We start from the raw sequence: 25,781 nt of genomic DNA on the forward strand, positions 1-25,781 counted from the left end.
ACAAGTGAACCACAAGATTTGCATCAATGAAATAATAGTAATACATTCCAAAAGTTTGTTTCACGAGCACCCAATTATCAAAGCTTAACATTCCTTCCATTGTATACCCCATCACTTAGTGCTAGAACAAACACTGATTCTCGAAAATATATTTCATCCGTAGACGGTAGCGAACCGTCAAAGATGAGGGTTGTCAACCCATATGGCCATATAACATAAGTTCTCGCTTACACCCGGCAAGTGTAACTAATGATAATCGAATTGAGGATTTTGTTCTAAACTCGTATGTAGAATGTTTGTTTTCCCGTTCTTGTGTTCACTTAGTTCAAAAGAATCGTTTATGTTTTCTCATCCCAAATATAAGTTCAAAAAGAGTAAAAGTGGGACTATGATCTCACCTTGAGTGCAAGAGTTAATAAAGTACTTCAACAAGTAGACGCGTGCAAAGACAAAGCTAGTCTTGACCTAAACATATAGGTTGTATCAATAACGGTAAACACGATAGGTCAAAGATGTTCAATTAGTCCTATGGCTCGTTAAGACTCGATCATAATAGCATGTGAATCAAATTGTCATGTTTCATGCAAGGTACAAGTATAAAAACATGTTAGAACGATTGCACAAATATTTGGTTAAGTTTGATTAAAAGTCAAACTTTGGTCGGTCAAAGTCAACGAAAGTCAACACGTTCGGGTCGGGTTCCGAACTATTTTTCTGAGGTTTTTAATCATATATGAACATGTTAGAACAAGTTTCATGTGAATCGGAGGTCCGTAGTATGCCAAACATTTTCCATAAAATGGACACCGGAGACAGAAGCTGGGCACGGCTTATGCCGCGCCGCGGCACCCTTCTGTCGCGCCGCGACAATAGGCGGGTGCTGGTGCCTGGTCTGTTTCACTTGTCCAACTTGATCCAAACTTCAAATAAGCATAAAACGCAAACCACAAACACTTAGGACTCGCACCTTATATCGTTGGAAAGCTCTTTTGACATAGAATGCAACTAAACACAATTTAACAATCAAAAACCTCATTTGTAACAACCGAGTTTTCCAACCAAGTGATCATTCAATGCCCACATTAATGCTTCAAACTCACCAATGCACATTTAATGATTTGGGCATTCAATGCATACATGTGACATGCCATTTTGTAGGTAATGGAGCATACAATACAACTAACAACTTACTAACAACAATTCATGGCAATCAACGCATCAAATAATCACTTCAAGTTCTTCAAACCCTAACTCAATTCCACCAAAAATCAATAATCAAGCTCATGAAGTTTTCTAAGGCAACCTACACATCAAATTGAAGCTAGTGATGCTAGTAACACAATTAAAACATCAACTTTCAACATCTAACAACATATGATCATCCAAAATTCAAGAACAACACACCAAAATTCAAGTTCATGCTAGTTACACTAAAACAACGAGATCGAGCATATAAATCATATATTCATGTTAGACTTGAGCCATAGACACTAATTAACACTTTTATAAGTTAAAAACATCAAGAACACAAAATCTAGTGATTTTAGAAAGTTACCCAAATGAGATGAAGTTGGTACCAAAATGAAGAGGATGAAGAGAGGATCACGAATATGTAATTTATTTGGTTGCTAGCTCCCTAATCCGGATTTAGATGATGAATGAATGAGAAAGGGAATTGGGTGTGTTCTTGCTAGAGAGAAAGAGAGAGAGATGGAGGTGGAAATGAATGGGTGAAAGGGGTTTGACCCTTTGACCTAGTCAAGGGTTTGATCCCTTGTCAAGTTTAGTCCCTCAACTTTCGTTCGGGTGCGGGAATTACCTAAACGAGATAATTTAAAACGCGTATCAACGGGAGATGTTATAAACATATAACGGAGTTTAAATTAGTATAACGGAAAAGTAAATGGAAAAAGGCGGGATGTTACATTTTATGTATACTAATAATATCTTGAAATAATACAAAGAAAATATATATATGTAATTCGATTGAGAGAGTTTAGAGAAATATATTTTCAAGTTTCTATAAAATAATGAAACCTATTCAATTCTATTTATAATAGATTTTTGAATTATTAAAGTGAATTATTAAAGTATGAATTATTAAAGTGAATTATTAAAGTATGAATTATTAAAGTGAATTATTAAAGTGAATTATTAAAGTATAAATTATTAAAGTGAATTATTAAAGTGAATTATTAAAGTATGAATTATTAAAGTGAATTATTAAAGTATGAATTATTAAAGTGAATTATTAAATTGAATTATTAAAGTATGAATTATTAAAGTGAATTATTAAAATATGAATTATTAAAGTGAATTATTAAAGTATGAATTATTAAAGTTAAAGTAAAGTAAAAGTAAAGTAAAGGTAAAGTTAAAGTATAGTAAAAGTATAAAACTATATACGTATAATACGCGTATAAATATATATAATATTAATTTAAATTGTTATATATATTTAATAAAATAAAATATAAATATCGTTATCTTTATCATACTGGTTAAGTAATGAGTTGTCAAAAGTGGTTCTAGATATTTATAAAAGATATATACGTTTTAATAATAAAGTTCTTTTTAAACTGAAAACGTTTTTTGTACTTTTGAAACTAAATCAAATAAATATGATAATTTTGTTTTCCAAAACTAAATATATTTAAGAATCATTTTGTTAAAAGGTTAAAATAATGGAAATCGTTATATCATAAAACATTTTAGAAAAGTAGAATTATATATATTCATAATAGGTTTCAAATTTTTAAATTACAGTCTATTGGTGAAGCATGGGATAAAGTCCAAAGGTTAAATAAACGTATGAAATCATCTTAATGAAAAATGTCGAGTTACTTAACTTGTCGATATCCAACATCTAAGTTATTTACACTCCACGTTCTTATTTTCATATTAAATAAAATGAAAGTTAACATAGTTATCTTATCAAGGTCACGAGAAAAATATTATAAAACATGCCTTGGAAATTAAACAGGAATTTCCACTAACCCTTGTCTAGTTTCCGTTAATTGACACACTTGTTCTTATTTATAAATCACTTTACCATTTTTCGAATGTTGTCAAAAAAAAAAAATAGATTTCTTAAATCACAGTGGACCTCATAACATAGGCCCGTAATCATATCATAATGTATCTGATAATTTAATCATTTGATATTATCTCTTAATTCCGTCGATAAATATATCCAAACAAATATGTTCATGTAAAGTATCATATATCTAATACTTTGTTAATGTTTTCAGTTAATATTAAATATTATATATACATATCTATATACTCATAATTGTTCGTAAATCGTCGAACACGGTCAAAGGGTAATTGATTACATGAATGTAGTTCCAAACTTTTTGAGATTCAACATTACAAATTCTACTTATCGTGTCGGAAACATATAAAGGTTAACTTTAAATTTGGTCTGAAATTTCCGGGTCGTCACAATAACATCATTCGATTCATACATATAAAGCTATCTTATTCGAAGGTTTAAACGTGTAATCACTAGAACATAGTTTAGTTAATTCTAAACTTGTTCGCAAATAAAAGTTAATCCTTCTAACTTGACTTTTAAAATCAACTAAACACATGTTCTATATCTATATGATATGCTAACTTAATGATTTAAAACCTGGAAACACGAAAAACACCGAAAAACCGGATTTACGCCGTCGTAGTAACACCGCGGGCTGTTTTGGGTTAGTTAATTAAAAACTATGATAAACTTTAATTTAAAAGTTGTTATTCTTGGAAAATGATTTTTATTATGAACATGAAACTATATCCAAAAATTATGGCTAAACTCAAAGTGGAAGTATGTTTTCTAAAATGGTCATCTAGACGTCGTTCTTTCGACTGAAATGACTACCTTTACAAAAATGACTTGTAACTTATTTTTCCGACTATAAACCTATACTTTTTCTGTTTAGATTCATAAAATATAGTTCAACATGAAACCATAGCAATTTGATTCACTCAAAACGGATTTAAAATGAAGAAGTTATGGGTAAAACAAGATTGGATAATTTTTCTCATTTTAGCTACGTGAAAATTGGTAACAAATCTATTCCAACCATAACTTAATCAACTTGTATTGTATATTATGTAATCTTGAGATACCATAGACACGTATACAATGTTTCGACCTATCATGTCGACACATCTATATATATTTCGGAACAACCATAGACACTCTATATGTGAATGTTGGAGTTAGCTATACAGGGTTGAGGTTGATTCCAAAATATATATAGTTTGAGTTGTGATCAATACTGAGATACGTATACACTGGGTCGTGGATTGATTCAAGATAATATTTATCGATTTATTTCTGTACATCTAACTGTGGACAACTAGTTGTAGGTTACTAACGAGGACAGCTGACTTAATAAACTTAAAACATCAAAATATATTAAAAGTGTTGTAAATATATTTTGAACATACTTTGATATATATGTATATATTGTTATAGGTTCGTGAATCAACCAGTGGCCAAGTCTTACTTCCCGACGAAGTAAAAATCTGTGAAAGTGTGTTATAGTCCCACTTTTAAAATCTAATATTTTTGGGATGAGAATACATGCAGGTTTTATAAATGATTTACAAAATAGACACAAGTACGTGAAACTACATTCTATGGTTGAATTATCGAAATCGAATATGCCCCTTTTTATTAAGTATGGTAATCTAAGAATTAGAGAACAGACACCCTAATTGACGCGAATCCTAAAGATAGATCTATTGGGCCTAACAAACCCCATCCAAAGTACCGGATGCTTTAGTACTTCGAAATTTATATCATATCCGAAGGGTGTCCCGGAATGATGGTGATATTCTTATATATGCATCTTGTTAATGTCGGTTACCAGGTGTTCACCATATGAATGATTTTTATCTCTATGTATGGGATGTGTATTGAAATATGAAATCTTGTGGTCTATTGTTACGATTTGATATATATAGGTTAAACCTATAACTCACCAACATTTTTGTTGACGTTTAAAGCATGTTTATTCTCAGGTGAAACTAAGAGCTTCCGCTGTTGCATACTAAAATAAGGACAAGATTTGGAGTCTATGTTTGTATGATATTGTGTAAAAACTGCATTCAAGAAACTGATTTCGATGTAACATATTTGTATTGTAAACCATTATGTAATGGTCGTGTGTAAACAAGATATTTTAGATTATCATTATTTGATAATCTACGTAAAGCTTTTTAAACCTTTATTTATGAAATAAAGGTTATGGTTTGTTTTAAAAATGAATGCAGTCTTTGAAAAACGTGTCATATAGAGGTCAAAACCTCGCAACGAAATCAATTAATATGGAACGTTTTTAATCAATAAGAACGGGACATTTCAGTTGGTATCCGAGCGTTGGTCTTAGAGAACCAGAAATTTGCATTAGTGTGTCTTATCGAGTTTGTTAGGATGCATTAGTGAGTCTGGACTTCGACCGTGTTTTCTTTAAAAATGATTGCTTAACATTTTTGTTGGAAACTATATATTATTAACATGTATATATTATGTGATATATTAATCTCTTAACATGTTTGATATTGTGTGATAGATGTCTACCTCTAGCACAAATCCCATTGACTCACTTAATAATAACGAAGAGTCGAATATATATTGGACTGATTCATAGGTTCCCGAAGAAGAACCAGAAGAAGAATCAGAATCGGAATAAGAATCAGAACCGGAAGAGGAGGAACCGGAGGAGGAAATAGAACCGGTGGGGGAAATAATAAAACAGTTAAGTAAAAGAAAATCCTCAACCAACCAACCAAGGTTAATTATGGTCAATGGTGTTTCCGCCAAGGAAGAAAAAAATATTGGGAGGATTACCAATTCTCCGATGAATCGGATTCTGACGAGAATTCCGATGATGTTATAGAAATTACCCAACTGAATTTAAAAAGGCAAAAGAAAATAATAAGGGAAAGGGCATAAAAATAGAGAAATCTAATTCCAACCCCGATGAACTTTATATGTATCGTCAACCCCCGAAGCCCTTAAGTTGTAACAATGACCCGGGAACCTCTAAACCACCAGGTTTTTCTAAACCGTTGTGGAAAATGACAGCTCGTATTAGGGGAACATCATATATCCCTAGAAACTTGGGAAAACGAACCAAAACCGAAGAAGAAGAAACGAGCGAGTCGGAATAAGATAGTTGTATTCGTGTGGTGTAATATATGTAATTTAGTGTGCTTATGCTTTATGATATATGTAAAAATTGCTTGTATTAATAAGTATTTTTTTTTATGAATCTAACTCTTGTCTATTTTACAGTATAAAAACACAAAATGGATAGACAACCCAATATTTTAAGAGACCTACCTGGAGACATGATTGATGAAATCTTGTCTAGAGTCGGTCAGAATTCTTCGGCACAACTATTTACGGCGAAATCAGTTTGTAAGACATTCGAAGAACGTTCCAAGAATGTCTTGGTTTATAAGAGACTTTCGTTTGAAAGATGGGGGATATCACATTGGGAAACCCATAAGTTACGATGTGTTTACTTTGACGCATATATTGCGGGGAACCCAAATGCTATTTTATGCAACGGGTTAAGAAATTATTTTGACTCAATGTATCCGAATATAGGACTTCATGATTTAGAAAAAGCGGCTAACATGCAACATAAAGAAGCATGCTATGCTTACGGGTTAGTAATGTTCGCTTCTCACCAAAGTGAGAAAAAGAACATCGGGCTACAACTATTAAACAAAACGTTTCCACAAGTGACGGAGTCGGTAATTGGGGTAAGAAATGAGGTTTTTAGGTTATTACGAGACTGTTGGTAATTACGTAACCCTCGTCCCTTTGACGACGTTACAACACGCTGTCTTATCAACGGCCATAACGGTTATGTTCCACAAGACCAAGGATGGAAAGTAGTCCTAGTAAAACCAGAATGCATGACTTGTTTCTGGACGTATGAATTACGTGTCTTTATTGCCTTTGCTGAACGACTTGTGTACTAGCTAGAATTATCTTCACAACTATCTTGTATCAAAGTTATTGTGTGCTATATTTAATGCTTTATGTAAAATAAGCGGTATTGTAAGTTTATTGTATAAAAGTTTGAACGCGAAATATTATTATAATCAGTTTTTCTTATAGAATTGTAGTAGTTGAATTGTATATTAGCTACTAAGTATGAACTTAACGGGTAGGTACTACCCGAATTTAAACTTATAAAACGCTAATATGAAGAAAAAGCTTTTATAAATGAGTTCATATTATGCTACGAAATACTATTAACTACTCTTAATATTCTGTATGATTAACTTGTTCCATTTGACTATTTTGAAGAAAATGGCACCGACTACTCGACACACCGTGAATATGAATGAAGAGGAATTCCGTACTTTTCTAGCTTCAAACATAGCCGCAGTACAGGCTGCGCTACATACCAACAATAACTTTGGATCTAGCAGTACAGGAAATCGTGTAGGATGCACCTACAAAGAATTCACTGCCTGCAAACCTTTGAAATTTGATGGAACCGAAGGACCGATCGGATTGAAACGGTGGACCGAGAAGGTCGAATCGGTGTTTGCCATAAGTAAGTGTACTGAAGAGGACAAAGTGAAGTACGCTACGCATACCTTCACAGGTTCTGCGTTAACATGGTGGAATACTTATCTAGAGCAAGTGGGACAAGATGATGCGTACGCACTACGTTGGTCAGCATTCAAGCACTTGATGAACGAGAAGTACCATCCCAGAACCGAGGTCAATAAGCTCAAGACAGAACTTAGAGGGTTACGAACCCAAGGATTTGATATTACCATGTACGAAAGACGATTCACAGAATTGTGCCTATTGTGTCCGGGAGCGTTCGAAGATGAGGAAGAGAAGATCGACGCGTTTGTGAAAGGATTATCGGAAAGAATCCAAGAAGATATAAGTTCACACGAGCCCGCCTCCATACAACAGGCATGTAGAATGGCTCACAAACTAGTGAACCAGATTGAGGAATGAATTAAAGAACAGACGGCTGAAGAGGCCAATGTGAAGCAAGTCAAAAGAAAGTGGGAGGAAAACAGTGATAAGAATCACCAATACAACAACAACAGCAATTACAATAATAATCGCAACAATTATCCCAACAATCGCAACATCAATCGCAACTACAACAAACGGCCCAACAACAACAACAACAACAACAACAACAACAACAACAACAACAACAGCAACTACAACAATCATCCCAACAACAATAACAACCGCAACAACAACAACAATCAGAAGCAGCTATGCCAAAGGTGTGAAAAGTATCACTCGGGGTTCTGCACCAAATTTTGCAACAAGTGTAAAAGAAATGGTCATAGCGCGGCGAAGTGTGAGGTCTACAGACCAGGGGTTAATAGAACGAAAGGAACAAATGGTGTCGGAACGAGTAATGGCGGAGCAAGTAGTGTCGGAGCAAGTTATGCCAATGTAGTTTGTTATAAATGTGGAAAACCGGGCCACATTATTAGAAATTTCCCGAACCAGGAGAACATGAATGGACAAGGCCGCGGAAGAGTTTTCAATATTAATGCGGCAGAGGCACAGGAAGACCCGGAGCTTGTTACGGGTACGTTTCTTATTGATAATAAATCTGCTTACGTTTTATTTGATTCGGGTGCGGATAGAAGCTATATGAGTAGAGATTTTTGTGCTAAATTAAGTTGTCCATTGATGCTGTTGGATAGTAAATTTTTACTCGAATTAGCAAACGGTAAATTAATTTCAGCAGATAATATATGCCGGAATCGAGAAATTAAACTGGGTAGCGAAATATTTAAGATTGATTTGATACCAGTAGAGTTAGGGAGTTTTGATGTAATAGTTGGCATGGACTGGCTGAAGAAGGTGAAAGCAGAGATCGTATGTTATAAAAATGCAATTCGCATTGTACGAGAAGAAGGAGAACCCTTAATGGTGTACGGAGAAAAGGGCAACATGAAGCTACATCTTATTAGTAATTTGAAGGCACAAAAACTAATAAGAAAAGGTTGCTATGCTGTTCTAGCACACGTCGAGAAAGTACAAACTGAAAAAAAGAGCATCAATGATGTTCCCATCGCAAAAGAATTTCCCGATGTATTTCCGAAAGAATTACCGGGACTACCTCCACATCGATCTGTTGAATTTCAAATAGATCTTGTACCAGGAGCTGCACCAATAGCTCGTGCTCCTTATAGACTCGCACCCAGCGAGATGAAAGAACTGCAAAGCCAACTGCAAGAACTATTAGAACGTGGTTTCATTCGACCAAGCACATCACCATGGGGAGCTCCTGTTTTGTTTGTCAAGAAGAAGGATGGTACATTTAGGTTGTGCATTGACTACAGAGAGTTGAACAAACTTACCATCAAAAACCGTTATCCACTGCCGAGAATTGACGTCTTATTTGATCAACTACAAGGCTCGTCGGTTTATTCAAAGATCGATTTACGTTCTGGATATCATCAAATGCGAGTAAAGGAGGATGATATTCCAAAAACTGCTTTTAGGACGCGTTATGGTCATTACGAGTTTATGGTTATGCCTTTTGGATTGACTAACGCACCAGCTGTGTTCATGGACCTTATGAACCGAGTGTGTGGGCCATATCTTGACAAGTTTGTCATTGTTTTCATTGATGACATACTTATTTACTCAAAGAATGATCAAGAGCACGAAGAACATTTGAGAAAAGTGCTAGAAATATTGAGGAAAGAAAAACTGTACGCTAAGTTTTCAAAGTGTGCATTTTGGTTGGAAGAAGTTCAATTCCTCGGTCACATAGTGAACAAAGAAGGTATCCAAGTGGACCCGGTAAAGATCGAAACCGTTGAAAAGTGGGAAACCCCAAAAACTCCGAAGCATATACGTCAATTTTTAGGATTGGCTGGTTACTACAGAAGATTCATCCAAGATTTCTCCAAAATAGCAAAACCCTTGACTGCATTAACGTATAAAGGGAAGAAATTTGAATGGAAGGATGAACAAGAGAAGGCGTTTCAATTATTGAAGAAAAAGCTAACTACGGCACCTATATTGTCATTGCCTGAAGGGAATGATGATTTTGTGATTTATTGTGACGCATCAAAGCAAGGTCTCGGTTGTGTATTAATGCAACGGACGAAGGTGATTGCTTATGCGTCTAGACAATTGAAGATTCACGAGCAAAATTATACGACGCATGATTTGGAATTAGGCGCGGTTGTTTTTGCATTAAAGACTTGGAGGCACTACTTATATGGGGTCAAAAGTATTATATATACCGACCACAAAAGTCTTCAACACATATTTAATCAGAAACAACTGAATATGAGGCAGCGTAGGTGGATTGAATTGTTGAATGATTACGACTTTGAGATTCGTTACCACTCGGGGAAGGCAAATGTGGTAGCCAATGCCTTGAGCAGAAAGGACAGAGAACCCATTCGAGTAAAATCTATGAATATAATGATTCACACTAACCTTACTACTCAAATAAAGGAGGCTCAACAAGGAGTTTTAAAAGAGGGAAATTTAAAGGATGAAATACCCAAAGGATCGGAGAAGCATCTTAATATTCGGGAAGATGGAACCCGGTATAGGGCTGAAAGAATTTGGGTACCAAAATTTGGAGATATGAGAGAAATGGTACTTAGAGAAGCTCATAAAACCAGATACTCAATACATCCTGGAACGGGGAAGATGTACAAGGATCTTAAGAAACATTTTTGGTGGCCAGGTATGAAAGCTGATATTGCTAAATATGTAGGAGAATGTTTGACGTGTTCTAAGGTCAAAGCTGAACATCAGAAACCATCAGGTCTACTACAACAACCTGAAATCCCGGAATGGAAATGGGAAAACATTACCATGGATTTCATTACTAAATTGCCAAGGACTGCAAGTGGTTATGATACTATTTGGGTAATAGTTGATCGTCTCACCAAGTCAGCACACTTCCTGCCAATAAGAGAAAATGACAAGATGGAGAAGTTAGCACGACTGTAGTTGAAGGAAGTCGTCTCCAGACATGGAATACCAATCTCTATTATCTCTGATAGGGATGGCAGATTTATTTCAAGATTCTGGCAGACATTACAGCAAGCATTGGGAACTCGTCTAGACATGAGTACTGCCTATCATCCACAAACTGATGGGCAGAGCGAAAGGACGATACAAACGCTTGAAGACATGCTACGAGCTTGTGTTATTGATTTCGGAAACAGTTGGGATCGACATCTACCGTTAGCAGAATTTTCCTACAACAACAACTACCATTCAAGCATTGAGATGGCGCCGTTTAAAGCACTTTATGGTAGAAAGTGTAGGTCTCTGATTTGTTGGAGTGAAGTGGGGGATAGACAGATTACGGGTCCGGAGATAATACAAGAAACTACCGAGAAAATCATCCAAATTCAACAAAGATTGAAAACCGCCCAGAGTCGACAAAAGAGCTACGCGGACAGTAAAAGAAAAGATATAGAGTTTGAAATTGGAGAAATGGTCATGCTTAAGGTTTCACCTTGGAAAGGCGTTGTTCGATTTGGTAAACGGGGGAAACTAAATCCAAGGTACATTGGACCATTCAAGATTATAGATCGTGTCGGACCAGTAGCTTACCAACTGAAGCTACCTCAACAACTCGCGGCTGTACATAACACTTTCCACGTCTCAAATTTGAAGAAATATTTTGCTAAAGAAGATCTCACTATTCCGTTGGACGAAATCCACATCAATGAAAAACTTCAATTCATTGAAGAACCCGTTGAAATAATGGATCGTGAGGTTAAGAGACTTAAACAAAACAAGATACTGATTGTTAAGGTTCGATGGAATGCTCGTAGAGGACCCGAGTTCAGCTGGGAGCGTGAAGATTAGATGAAGAAGAAATACCCGCATTTATTTCCAGAAGATACGTCAACACCTCCAACTGCTTAAAATTTCGGGACGAAATTTATTTAACGGGTAGGTACTGTAGTGACCCGAACTTTTCCATGTTTATATATATATTAAATGAAATTGTTATTTACATGATTAAGTGTTTCCAACATGTTAAGCAATCAAACTTGTTAAGACTTGATTAATTGAAATAGGTTTCATATAGACAATTGACCACCCAAGTTGACCGGTGATTCACGAACGTTAAAACTTGTAAAAACTATACGATGACATATATATGGTTATATATATTGTTAACATAATTTTATTATAAGTATGTATCTCATTAGGTATTTTAACAATGAGTTATATACATAAAAATGAGACTATTAATTTAAGAAACTCGAAAACGATATATATAACGATTATCGTTATAACAACGTCTTACTAGGTACATATGAATCATATTAAGATATTGATACACTTGGTTAATTATGTTAAATGATAAGTAAATATATTATTAAGTGTATTAACAATGAAATACATAAGTAAAAATAAGACTACTAATTTAATGATTTCGAAACGAGACATATATGTAACGATTATCGTTGTAACGACATTTAACTGTATATATATCATACTAAGATATATTATATATCATAATATCATGATAATATAACAATTTAACATCTCATTTGTTATAATAAACAATGGGTTAACAACATTCAACAAGATCGTTAACCTAAAGGTTTCAAAACAACATTTACATGTAACGACTAACGATGACTTAAAGACTCAGTTAAAATGTATATACATGTAGTGTTTTAATATGTATTCATACACTTTTGAAAGACTTCAAGACACTTATCAATATACTTCTACTTAACAAAAATGCTTACAATTACATCCTCGTTCAGTTTCATCAACAATTCTACTCGTATGCACCCGTATTCGTACTCGTACAATACACAGCTTTTAGATGTATGTAATATTGGTATATACACTCCAATGATCAGCTCTTAGCAGCCCATGTGAGTCACCTAACACATGTGGGAACCATCATTTGGAAACTAGCATGAAATATCTCATAAAATTACAAAAATATGAGTAATCATTCATGACTTATTTACATGAAAACAAAATTACATATCCTTTATATCTAATCCATACACCAACGACCAAAAACACCTAAAAAAACTTTCATTCTTCAATTTTCTTCATCTAATTGATCTCTCTCAAGTTCTATCTTCAAGTTCTAAGTGTTCTTCATAAATTCCAAAAGTTCTAGTTTCATAAAATCAAGAATACTTCCAAGATTGCAAGTTTACTTCCAAGTTTTCTAAATCCATTCCAAGTAATCATCCAAGATCAAGAAACCTTTGTTACTTACAGTAGATTATCTTTCTAATACAACGTAATAATCATATTCAAACTTTAATTCAATTTCTATAACTATAACAATCTTATTTCGAGTGGAAATCTTACTTGAAATTGTTTTCGTGTCATGATTCTGCTTCAAGAACTTTCAAGCCATCCAAGGATCCTTTGAAGCTAGATCTATTTTTCTCATTTCCAGTAGGTTTATCCAAGGAACTTGAGGTAGTAATGATGTTCATAACATCATTCAATTCATACATATAAAGCTATCTTATTCGAAGGTTTAAACGTGTAATCACTAGAACATAGTTTAGTTAATTCTAAACTTGTTCGCAAATAAAAGTTAATCCTTCTAACTTGACTTTTAAAATCAACTAAACACATGTTCTATATCTATATGATATGCTAACTTAATGATTTAAAACCTGGAAACACGAAAAACACCGTAAAACCGGATTTACGCCGTCGTAGTAACACCGCGGGCTGTTTTGGGTTAGTTAATTAAAAACTATGATAAAATTTGATTTAAAAGTTGTTATTCTTGGAAAATGATTTTTATTATGAACATGAAACTATATCCAAAAATTATGGTTAAACTCAAAGTGGAAGTATGTTTTCTAAAATGGTCATCTAGACGTCGTTATTTCGACTGAAATGACTACCTTTACAAAAACGACTTGTAACTTATTTTTCCGACTATAAACCTATACTTTTTCTGTTTAGATTCATAAAATAGAGTTCAATATGAAACCATATCAATTTGATTCACTCAAAACGGATTTAAAATGAAGAAGTTATGGGTAAAACAAGATTGGATAATTTTTCTCATTTTAGCTACGTGAAAATTGGTAACAAATCTATTCCAACCATAACTTAATCAACTTGTATTGTATATTATGTAATCTTGAGATACCATAGACACGTATACAATATTTCGACCTATCATGTCGACACATCTATATATATTTCGGAACAACCATAGACACTCTATATGTGAATGTTGGAGTTAGCTATACAGGGTTGAGGTTGATTCCAAAATATATATAGTTTGAGTTGTGATCAATACTGAGATACGTATACACTGGGTCGTGGATTGATTCAAGATAATATTTATCGATTTATTTCTGTACATCTAACTGTGGACAACTAGTTGTAGGTTACTAACGAGGACAGCTGACTTAATAAACTTAAAACATCAACATATATTAAAGGTGTTGTAAATATATTTTGAACATACTTTGATATATATGTATATATTGTTATAGGTTCGTGAATCAACCAGTGGCCAAGTCTTACTTCCCGACGAAGTAAAAATCTGTGAAAGTGAGTTATAGTCCCACTTTTAAAATCTAATATTTTTGGGATGAGAATACATGCAGGTTTTATAAATGATTTACAAAATAGACACAAGTACGTGAAACTACATTCTATGGTTGAATTATCGAAATCGAATATGCCCCTTTTTATTAAGTCTGATAATCTAAGAATTAGGGAACAGACACCCTAATTGACGCGAATCCTAAAGATAGATCTATTGGGCCTAACAAACCCCATCCAAAGTACCGGATGCTTTAGTACTTCGAAATTTATATCATATCCGAAGGGTGTCCCGGAATGATGGGGATATTCTTATATATGCATCTTGTTAATGTCGGTTACCAGGTGTTCACCATATGAATGATTTTTATCTCTATGTGTGGGATGTGTATTGAAATATGAAATCTTGTGGTCTATTGTTACGATTTGATATATATAGGTTAAACCTATAACTCACCAACATTTTTGTTGACGTTTAAAGCATGTTTATTCTCAGGTGAATACTAAGAGTTTCCGCTGTTGCATACTAAAATAAGGACAAGATTTGGAGTCCATGTTTGTATGATATTGTGTAAAAACTGCATTCAAGAAACTGATTTCGATGTAACATATTTGTATTGTAAACCATTATGTAATGGTCGTGTGTAAACATGATATTTTAGATTATCATTATTTGATAATCTACGTAAAGCTTTTTAAACCTTTATTTATGAAATAAAGGTTATGGTTTGTTTTAAAAATGAATGCAGTCTTTGAAAAACGTCTCATATAGAGGTCAAAACCTCGCAACGAAATCAATTAATATGGAACGTTTTTAATCAATAAGAATGGGACATTTCAACAAGTATATTAACATTTAACAAATTAGGCTTGTGGGGCCCACCCTACACCCCACCAATCGGCCGAATCAAAAGGGGGGAGGGGATACCCTTTGTTTTTCACTTCTAAATTTCCTTTTTCATTTACATCACAATTTATTCCCTAAACCTAAATTTATTTTTGCTCTCCCTTTTTCTCCCTCCCTAGCCGTCGCCCATAATCACCATCATCATCATCATCTTGCTTCAACAAAAGGCTTGGATCATCCATTGTTATACATAAACGTGTTCCTCTCAATCTCCTTTACGCGATCATACTTCTTGTTTCTCGATTAGGGTATAAACCCTAACCCTAGAATTATTGAATTTTCTTGATTTTGCTGTATTTTGATTATATTTTAATAGTATGATGATTACTTGTTGTTGTAATGGTGTTTGTATGCATAGAATTACTCATTAACACATGTTTTCGGTTTGATAAAATTGGGACAGCAGCTATTTCGTGTATTTCTGATATTGTGACTGTTATAAAAGTTAAAATAAAGTATCTAGATGAGTTCCTCTCATCAATACATTAATTTAAGACTCCGGATTCATGTCGTTTCGATTCCCGAAGCCCTAGATATGATCAAAGTGGTATTTTGTTAAGATTGAAATGTGATTTTGGTATGAACCAGGTTTGGTCCGACTTTGTGACCATATTTGGTGACTTTAGGGTGTGTTAGTATGTTAGGATTAATGGTGGGACGAACTTTCATGTTCGGGTCATCTAAATCCGAGCCACGAATCACACGTTTACGTCTAAAACACGATTTTGATTGAATTAAAGTTTCAAGTGATGTCTTGGCTGATCACCATGACTTGTGGGCTGTTATTGGTGTGTTCTTGAGTGTACCAAAGTGTCGGGTGGGTTGATTAGGCGGAGATATATGTAATGCTCGCCGAAAACCGATACCCGGGGCTCAAGATACGACCCGATGAACTTTTGATTTAAAACTTGTGATTAATTATTAAACTTATGATATAAATAATGGATTTCATTATCATTTAATTACTTATGATAAAAAAGTAATTATTATTATTTAAGACTTATGATATATATTTATTATATCATTTAATTATTACTTATGATTTAATTAACATTTTAATTAAACTTATGATTAATAATACTTTTATTATTAATGAGGAATACTTATGATAAGTATTAAACTATTATTATGATATTACTATAATAAGACTTATAATAAGAATTAAATAATTATTTAATTATTATAAGGCTTAGTTATTATTTAATTATAATTTAATTATTAAATATTTATGATTTAATAATTATAATTAGAAACTTATGATATGATTAATATTTCATTATTAATTAATAATACTTATGATATGATTTAAAATTTATTATTAATTAATAATACTTATATTATGACTAATATTTAATTAATTAATTAAATACTTATGTTATATTAATTATATCATTTAAACTTATATTAACTTTAATAATTTATTTTAATTTAATTAAACTTATGTTATGACATAATTAGACATATTTAACTTTAATAAACATTATAACTTACATTATTAATATAACTTACACTTTTAAAATTAACGTTGACTATGTTTAACCAAGGTTTACTTTTGAGTTGACTTTGACTTTCAGTTGACTTTCTAATTAAGGAAACTTTCCTAACTTATAAACTTTCCAAAAATAGAAACTTTCCAAAAATAGAAACTTTCCAAAAATGGAAACCTGCAAAAAATAGAAACTTTCTAAAAATAGTAAGTGTGTGTCAGTAAGCTGTTCCGATCAAACAAATGTATATTGGGTATTATTCTATGACTACTTGCAACATGTACAATAACTATCATACTAAGACTTGACATAAGTTAGTTATTTATAGCAACCTGCTTTATTTATAGGTCGGCGTTGTGATCATTCCTGATCACTGTACTCATTTGCTGTTCGCTTAATTGTGTTGGTTACTTCGTTACTATTAAGGTGAGTTATAGTCCCATTTTCCTATTTAAATCTTTTGGGATGAAATACATGCAATTTATTTTATATTTTTGGACATGTGGAAGTTGGTTTAAATTATTCATTGTGAATTGAACAAAAATATTCCCTAGTCTGGTAACTGTAATCACTAGTTTCTACTGGTGAACGCGAATCCTACGGATAGTTCTATCGGGTTTGACAACCCCATTTCGAGCTAGTCTCGCTAGCAATTTATAATCGGAATGTTTAGTACTTCGTATTTTGTTGTAGATACACTTGTTCGGTGTATATTATTTATTGTGTTTGGCAAGGGTAAATAAATGGTTAAGTGGTTACCAGGTGGCTCACGGAAAATGGAATAATGTTTTTATATGTTTTCTAACATATAATTTAGAGGTCCAAAAAGGAGTTTTTATGTTTTTAAACATAAATTTTTATGGTTTAAATTAGATATTGTTTACAATAATAAACCTATAATTCACTCAACATTTTTGTTGACAGTTACTCGCATGTTTTATTCTCAGCTTCATGATTGATTACTTCCGCTGTGCTTAGAGAGTCTGCATATCTATGATGACAGCTTTTGTTAAACATTAACTTGCATTCTATTTTGATACATTTAATAGTGGATGTTGTTGACTTTGTTTTGGTCAACTTTTGGTTAAGTAATAATGTATGGTTTTTCTAAACTTACACATTTTGGTAGGTTTCCTTTATAGGAAATCATTTTTAAATAAAGAATGCAAGGTTATTTATTAAATTCATATAGAGTTATGATCAAGTTGTGGGACCAAGTGACGGAGCCATTAAGTGTTTTGACGGGGACATCACAGTTGGTATCAGAGCGTTGGTTGTAGGGAATTAGGCTGCATTAGTGAGTCTAGTCTACAACCCGGCCTATAATGTATTATTATATGTGATTATTTGTATCGTATTGGTATGTATATTGTTATCATACATACTTCCCTATTATGTTTTGAATTCGGGAGGAACTCCCATTCCAATTTAAACGTAGTCTCCGACTCGTGCGAACTTATCCTTATAAGAACACCTCGGGTAGTGAAACCGAGGGGTGTCATTCTTGACTTCTAAAATTCTCGACATTTCTATGTCATCTATTATGGTTATGTATATATAATGTTTGAGTTATCTTACGAGAGATGTCATTCTTGACTTCTAAATGCTCTGCATTTCAATGTCAGCTATTATGTTTAGGTATATAACATTCTTGTTATATTACGTGCCTTTGTGCCGTTGTGCCTATGTGCTTTGGTTTTTGAACCGGAAGACGTCATTCTTGACTTTTAGAGATTTTTGGCACTTCGAAGAAATTTCTATGTCATCGTTACTCCTATTTGTTACTTATGATGTTTTGTCTCTTGTGCTATCCTTAGCACATTGTTTAAGAAAATGTCTTAGAGAAATTGTGTGGAAATCCGAGGTTGATCGCGTGTCCTGACCTCATGTAGTGCTATTGGAATGGAGCTATGAATTAGTGAAATATAATGGCGTCAGGCCAACGTGATTATATTACGTTAATTCATAAAGAAGTCCCAATATTGTGACATGAGGAATAGAAAGCGAGTCAAAGAAAATTTTTACACTACTCATTCAGAAATTCTGATGTATTACATGGGTAGGGAAGATATTAATTATCTTATTTGTTGATATACGAGAAGCTCGTTTTAACCAGATTATCTATCTCATGCCCTATCCTCCATAACTCGCTTGTTAGCAACTGCTTCGCTCGGGAACAGTTTTGGCCTAAGGACTTCTGTCCTGATAATAGTCAAAATAACATTTAACTCATTGGTTTTCATGACCTCGTAACATTTGTTGGTCAAAGGTCACATGACGATACAAGTCATTTACTCGATCTTTCACGATCTTACTTCAACTTGTAACCTCTGAAATACAGATACTCTGTTTATCATCGGGAGTTTTACACATTTGTTTAATTGGGCGGTTCTCACGTGATTTATGGGTGAATAGAAGTAATGAAATATTTTGTCATGTATACAATTTATAAAAATCATATATGTATATATGGATTCAAATGAATAAATTTACCGTTACCTATTTTGGCTAGTATATACTAAATTATACCTACAAAATTATTTTAAGACCACTCATTTATTGAGCTGTTTTAACTAAGTCAATTTGTTTGATATAAAATGGTACACGTTGTACGTACTTCTAAATTTACTAAGAACTTCGTTCCGTTTATATTGTCACATCAAATGTTTAAAGCTTTTTCAAAACTCTTTTGATTGATTTTATCAAATTTTCGCATTACCCTACAGAGTGTTTGGATCACAGTTCTTCTCATCCTCCGTTTAAGGATGAAACTTACCCTTAAGTTTATTGATAGAAACTCTTACATCACTTTGGATTTCGGTTTTACAAAATTTGTAGGAAAGTCTTTGCGCTCATAAAATTTTCCCCTATTATGATTGGACATGGCCAAAACGCGGACCGATAAATCAATTTTCTGGGGTACATTCGGTGGTCACCCTATTGTAGAAAAGGCGCTAGGTGGGCTTCTACCCCAACTGTTGTTATAGTAGGTATCATGGATATATATTTCATTAGACCGTTTGAGGAGTTTCTACTCTCAATATTCGCTGTCAACCACAACACCCTCATAAACATCAATCCTAGGATTCAATACATTGAGGTGCATGGTATTATTTTTGGAGATTCATCTCACCTGGAGGTGGCCATTATTTATAACCTATGATTCGCGTTCTTTTCATCCGCACATAAATTTAAGAATACGGATGAATCCTAGATTTCCACGCTCATTGTACAAGGAAGTACACTCTCGTTGAAATATCACACCTTTCGTACGTCTTCCTTTCAGAAATGTAATGAAAATTTACTTTGAAGTCCATGATCCTCGTTATCTCCTTTGAGAGAATTGCCTTAAATATCTATGCCACCGATGTGACTACTCCATATATTTCTTCCTTCATTGTTGCAACTATATTTCATTCGTCCCAGTTTGTTCCCTTGGGGAGCTTCTGTTTTGTTTGTTAAGAACAAGGGTGGTTCATTCCGATGGTGTATTGATTATCGCGCGTTGAATAAGCTTACGATTAAGAACCGTTATCCTCTTCCGAGAATTGATGATCTGTTCGATCAACTTCAAGGTTCGTCCATTTATTCTAAGATTGATCTTCATTCCGGTTATCACCAATTATGCGCTAAAGAAACTGATATTCCGAAAACCGCTTTCCGTACCCGTTATGGTCACTGCGAATTTCTTGTTATGCCGTCTGGATTGACTAATGCATATGCTGTGTCACGGACCTCATGAACCGTGTGTGCAGACCCTATCTAGACAAATTCGTTATCGTTTTCATCGACGACATCCTTATTTATTCCAAGAGTGATGAAGAGCACGAAGAACATTTGAAGTTGGTGCTTGATTTGTTGAGAAAAGAAGAATAGTACGCTAAGTTCTCTAAGTGTGATTTCTGGTTAAGAGAAGTTCAATTTCTTGGACATATTATCAGTAAACATGGAATACAAGTTGACCCTGCTAAGATTGAAGCGATTGAAAAGTGGGAAATTCCGAAAACTCCTACTCAGATTCGTCAGTTCCTAGGTTTGGCATGCTATTATAGAAGGTTCATTCAAGATTTCTCTCGTATAGTGAAACCTCTGACTACTTTAACGCACAAAGGGAAGAAGTATGAGTGGAAGGATGAACAAGAGACAGCTTTTCAAACATTGAAGAAGAAGTTGACTACCGCTCCGATATTGTCACTACCTGAGGGTAATGATGATTTTGTTGTTTATTGTGATGCTTCGCGTCAGGGCTTTGGTTGTGTTTTGATACAACGAAAGAAAGTTATTGCATACGCGTCACGTCAGTTGAAGATTCACGAATAGAATTATACAACCCATGATTTAGAATTGGGAGCTGTTGTGTTTGCGCTCAAGATTTGGAGACATTATCTTTATGGGGTCAAAAGTACGGTGTACACTGATCACAAAAGTCTTCAACATATCCTTGACCAAAAACAGTTGAATATGAGGCAACGAAGATAGGTTGAGACGTTGCATGATTATGATTACGAACTTCTGTATCATCCGGGGAAGGCCAATGTTATGGTCGATACGTTAAGTCTTAAAGAGAGGACTGAACCTCGTAGGTTTAGGGCCTTGAATATGACCATTTGAACAAACCTCGCAAGGCAGATTCTTGCAGCTCAACAAGAAGCCTTGAAGGAGGAGAATTTTATAACGGGAAGGTCCGAGGCTTGAGTAAACAGTTAGATGTACGAACCGATGGTACTCGGTATTTTGCGGGACATCTTTGGGTTCCAGAGTTTGGTGATCTACGACAACTTGTTTTAGATGAGGCTCATAAGTCTAGGTACTCTATTCATCCTGGTTCAGGAAAGATGTATCATGATCTTAAGGAGCTGTATTGGTGGCCTAATTTGAAAGCTGATGTGGCTACGTATGTGGCTAAGTGTTTGACCTGCGCTAATGTTAAAGCTGAACATCAGGAATCGTCTGGATTTTTGGTGCAACCTGAGATTCCCGAGTGGAAATGGGAAGGGATTACAATGGATTTTATTACCAAGATACCGAGAGTTGTGGGTGGCTATGATACCATTTGGGTGATTGTAGATCGACTCACTAAGTCGGCTCACATTTTGCCGATTAGGGAAACAGATTCAATGGAGAAGCTTACTCGTTTGTACTTGAAAGAGATTGTTTCAAGGCATGGTGTTCCTGTATCCATTATTTCAGACCGAGACAGTCGATTTGTATCGAGGTTTTGGCGATCCTTACAGGAAGCCTTGGGAACTAAGTTAGACATGAGCACCACTTATCATCCTCAATCAGATGGTCAGAGTGAAAGGACCATTTAGACGTTGGAAGATATGTTACGAGCGCGTGTTATCGATTTTGGTAATGGGTGGGATAAATATTTGCCGCTAGCTGAGTTTTCATATAATAACAGTTATCACGCAAGTATTCAAGCCGCACCTTTTGAAGCTCTATACGGTAGGAAGTGTAGGTCTCCTGTCTATTGGAATGAGGTTGGGGATACTCAACTCACAGGTCCAGAAATTATTCACGAGACTACCGAGAAGATCGTACGGATTAAGGAAAGTTTGAGAACTACCAGAAGTCGGCAAAGGAGTTATGCCAATAAGAGAAGGAACGATATTGAATTTTAGGTCGGTGATCGTGTTATGTTGAAGGTACCACCTTGAAAGGGCGTGATACGTTTTGGTAAAAGGGGAAAGTTGAATCCTCATTTTGTTGGACCATTTGAGATTATTGAGAGAGTTGGACCCGTGGCTTATCGCTTGAAATTGCCACAAGAACTCAGTGCTGTCCACGGCGTTTTTCATGTGTCGAATTTAAAGAAGCGTTTGGCCGAGGCCGTTAAGACAATTCCTCTAGAGGAACTTCATGTTGATAAGCAACTTCATTTTATTGAGGAACCAGTTGAAATTATGGACCGAGAGGTTAAGACTCTGAAGCAGAGTAGAATTCCTATTGTCCGGGTTATATGAAACGCCAGGCGCGGTCCCGAGTTCACTTGGGAGCGTGAAGTTCAGATGAAGCAGAAGTACCCGCATTTGTTCCCAGATGCCGAGTCAACCCCTGCACCTGCTTAAATTTCGGGACGAAATTTCCGTAACGGGAAGGTACTGTAACGACCTTACTTTTTCCGTTATCTTTTACCGTTAATTATTTAACGATCGTTAACTGTTATTCGTGCCACGTCATTTCTATGACCTATATTATTATTTTTTAATAATATATTAATTATTATGTGTTATATGAATATTTGTATTCATATCTTAAATTGTACGTTTCTACGTGTCGCGGATTTCTATCCGGCGAATCTTTTCGGTTTTCAAACCAACGGTCGAGTTTTTGGGTTATTTAAACCCAAATTATTTTAAATATGATATTTTAAGATCATATTATTATATAGAGTATTTATATTTATTTTTCGTCTCGCGTTTGTTAACTCTCCGAATTTTTAATCGCGTAATCGTGTTTTCGCGTTTCGGGATTCGTTCGGGCTTTCGGGCCACAAGTATATTAACATTTAACATATTAGGCTTGTGGGGCCCACCCTTCACCCCACCAATCGGCCGAACCAAAAGGGGGGAGGGGATACCCTTTGTTTTTCACTTCTAAATTTCCTTTTTCATTTACATCACAATTTATTCCCTAAACTTAAATTTATTTTTGCTCTCCCTTTTTCTCCCTCCCTAGCCGTCGCCCATAATCACCATCATCATCATCTTGCTTCAACAAAAGGCTTGGATCATCCATTGTTATACATAAACGTGTTCCTCTCAATCTCCTTTACGCGATCATACTTCTTGTTTCTCGATTAGGGTATAAACCCTAACCCTAGAATTTTTGATTTTTCTTTATTTTGCTGTATTTTGATTATATTTTAATAGTATGATGATTACTTGTTGTTGTAATGGTGTTTGTATGCATAGAATTACTCATAAACACATGTTTTCGGTTTGATAAAATTGGGACAGCAGTTATTTCATGTATTTCTGATATTGTGACTATTATAAAAGTTAAAATAAGGTATCTAGATGAGTTCCTCTCATCAAGACATTAATTTTAGACTCCGGATTCATGTCGTTTCGATTCCCGAAGCCCTAGATATGATCAAAGTGGTATTTTGTTAAGATTGAAATGTGATTTTGGTATGAACCAGGTTTGGTCCAACTTTGTGACCATATTTGGTGACTTTAGGGTGTGTTAGTGTGTTAGGATTAATGGTGGGATGAACTTTCATGTTCGGGTCATCTAAATCCGAGCCACGAATCACCCGTTTACGTCCAAAACACGATTTTGATTGAATTAAAGTTTCAAGTGATGTCTTGGCTGATCACCATGACTTGTGGGCTGTTCTTGGTGTGTTCTTGAGTGTACCAAAGTGTCGGGTGGTTTGATTAGGCGGAGATATATGTAAGGCTCGCCGAAAACCGACACCCGGGGCTCAAGATATGACCCGATGAACTTTTGATTTAAAACTTGTGATTACTTATTAAACTTATGATATAAATAATGGATTTCATTATCATTTAATTACTTATGATAAAAAAAAGTAATTATTATTATTTAAGACTTATGATATATATTTATTATATCATTTAATTATTACTTATGATTTAATTAACATTTTAATTAAACTTATGATTAATAATACTTTTATTATTAATGAGGAATACTTATGATAAGTATTAAACTATTATTATGAGATTACTATAATAAGACTTATAATAAGGATTAAATAATTATTTAATTATTATTAAGCTTAGTTATTATTTAATTATAATTTAATTATTAAATACTTATGATTTAATAATTATAATTAGAAACTTATGATATGATTAATAATTCATTATTAATTAATAATACTTATGATATGATTTAAAATTTATTATTAATTAATAATACTTATATTATGACTAATATTTAATTAATTAATTAAATACTTATGTTATATTAATTATATCATTTAAACTTATATTAACTTTAATAATTTATTTTAATTTAATTAAACTTATGTTATGACATAATTAGACATATTTAACTTTAATAAACATTATAACTTACATTATTAATATAACTTACACTTTTAAAATTAACGTTGACTATGTTTGACTAAGGTTGACTTTTGAGTTGACTTTCGGGTGACTTTGACTTTCAGTTGACTTTTGTTGACTTTCTAATTAAGAAAACTTTCCTAACTTATAAACTTTCCAAAAATAGAAACTTTCCAAAAATAGAAACTTTTCAAAAATAGAAACTTTCCAAAAATGGAAACCTGCTAAAAATAGAAACTTTCTAAAAATAGTAAGTGTGTGTCCGTAAGTTGTTTCGATCAAATCGATGTATATTGGGTATTGTTCTATGACTACTTGCAACATGTACAATAGCTATCATACTAAGACTTGACCTAAGTTAGTTATTTATATCGACCTGCTTTATTTATAGGTCGGCGTTGTGATCATTCCTGATCACTGTACTCATTTGTTGTTCGCTTAATTATGTTGGTTACTTCGTTACTATTAAGGTGAGTTATAGTCCCATTTTCATATTTAAATCATTTGGGATGAGAATACATGCAATTTATTTTATATTTTTGGACATGTGGAAGTTGGTTTAAATTATTCATTGTGAGTTGAACAAAAATATTCCCTAGTCTGGTAACTGTAATCACTTGTTTCTACTGGTGAACACGTATCCTACGGATAGATCTATCGGGTTTGACAACCCCATTTCGAGCTAGTCGCGCTAGCAATTTATAATCAGAATGTTTAGTACTTCGTATTTTGTTGTAGATACACTTGTTCAGTGTATATTATTTATTGTGTTTAGCAAGGGTAAA

Source organism: Rutidosis leptorrhynchoides, chromosome 9, assembly GCF_046630445.1.
Source record: "Rutidosis leptorrhynchoides isolate AG116_Rl617_1_P2 chromosome 9, CSIRO_AGI_Rlap_v1, whole genome shotgun sequence".
In the NCBI taxonomy this organism is placed as follows: Eukaryota; Viridiplantae; Streptophyta; class Magnoliopsida; order Asterales; family Asteraceae; genus Rutidosis; species Rutidosis leptorrhynchoides.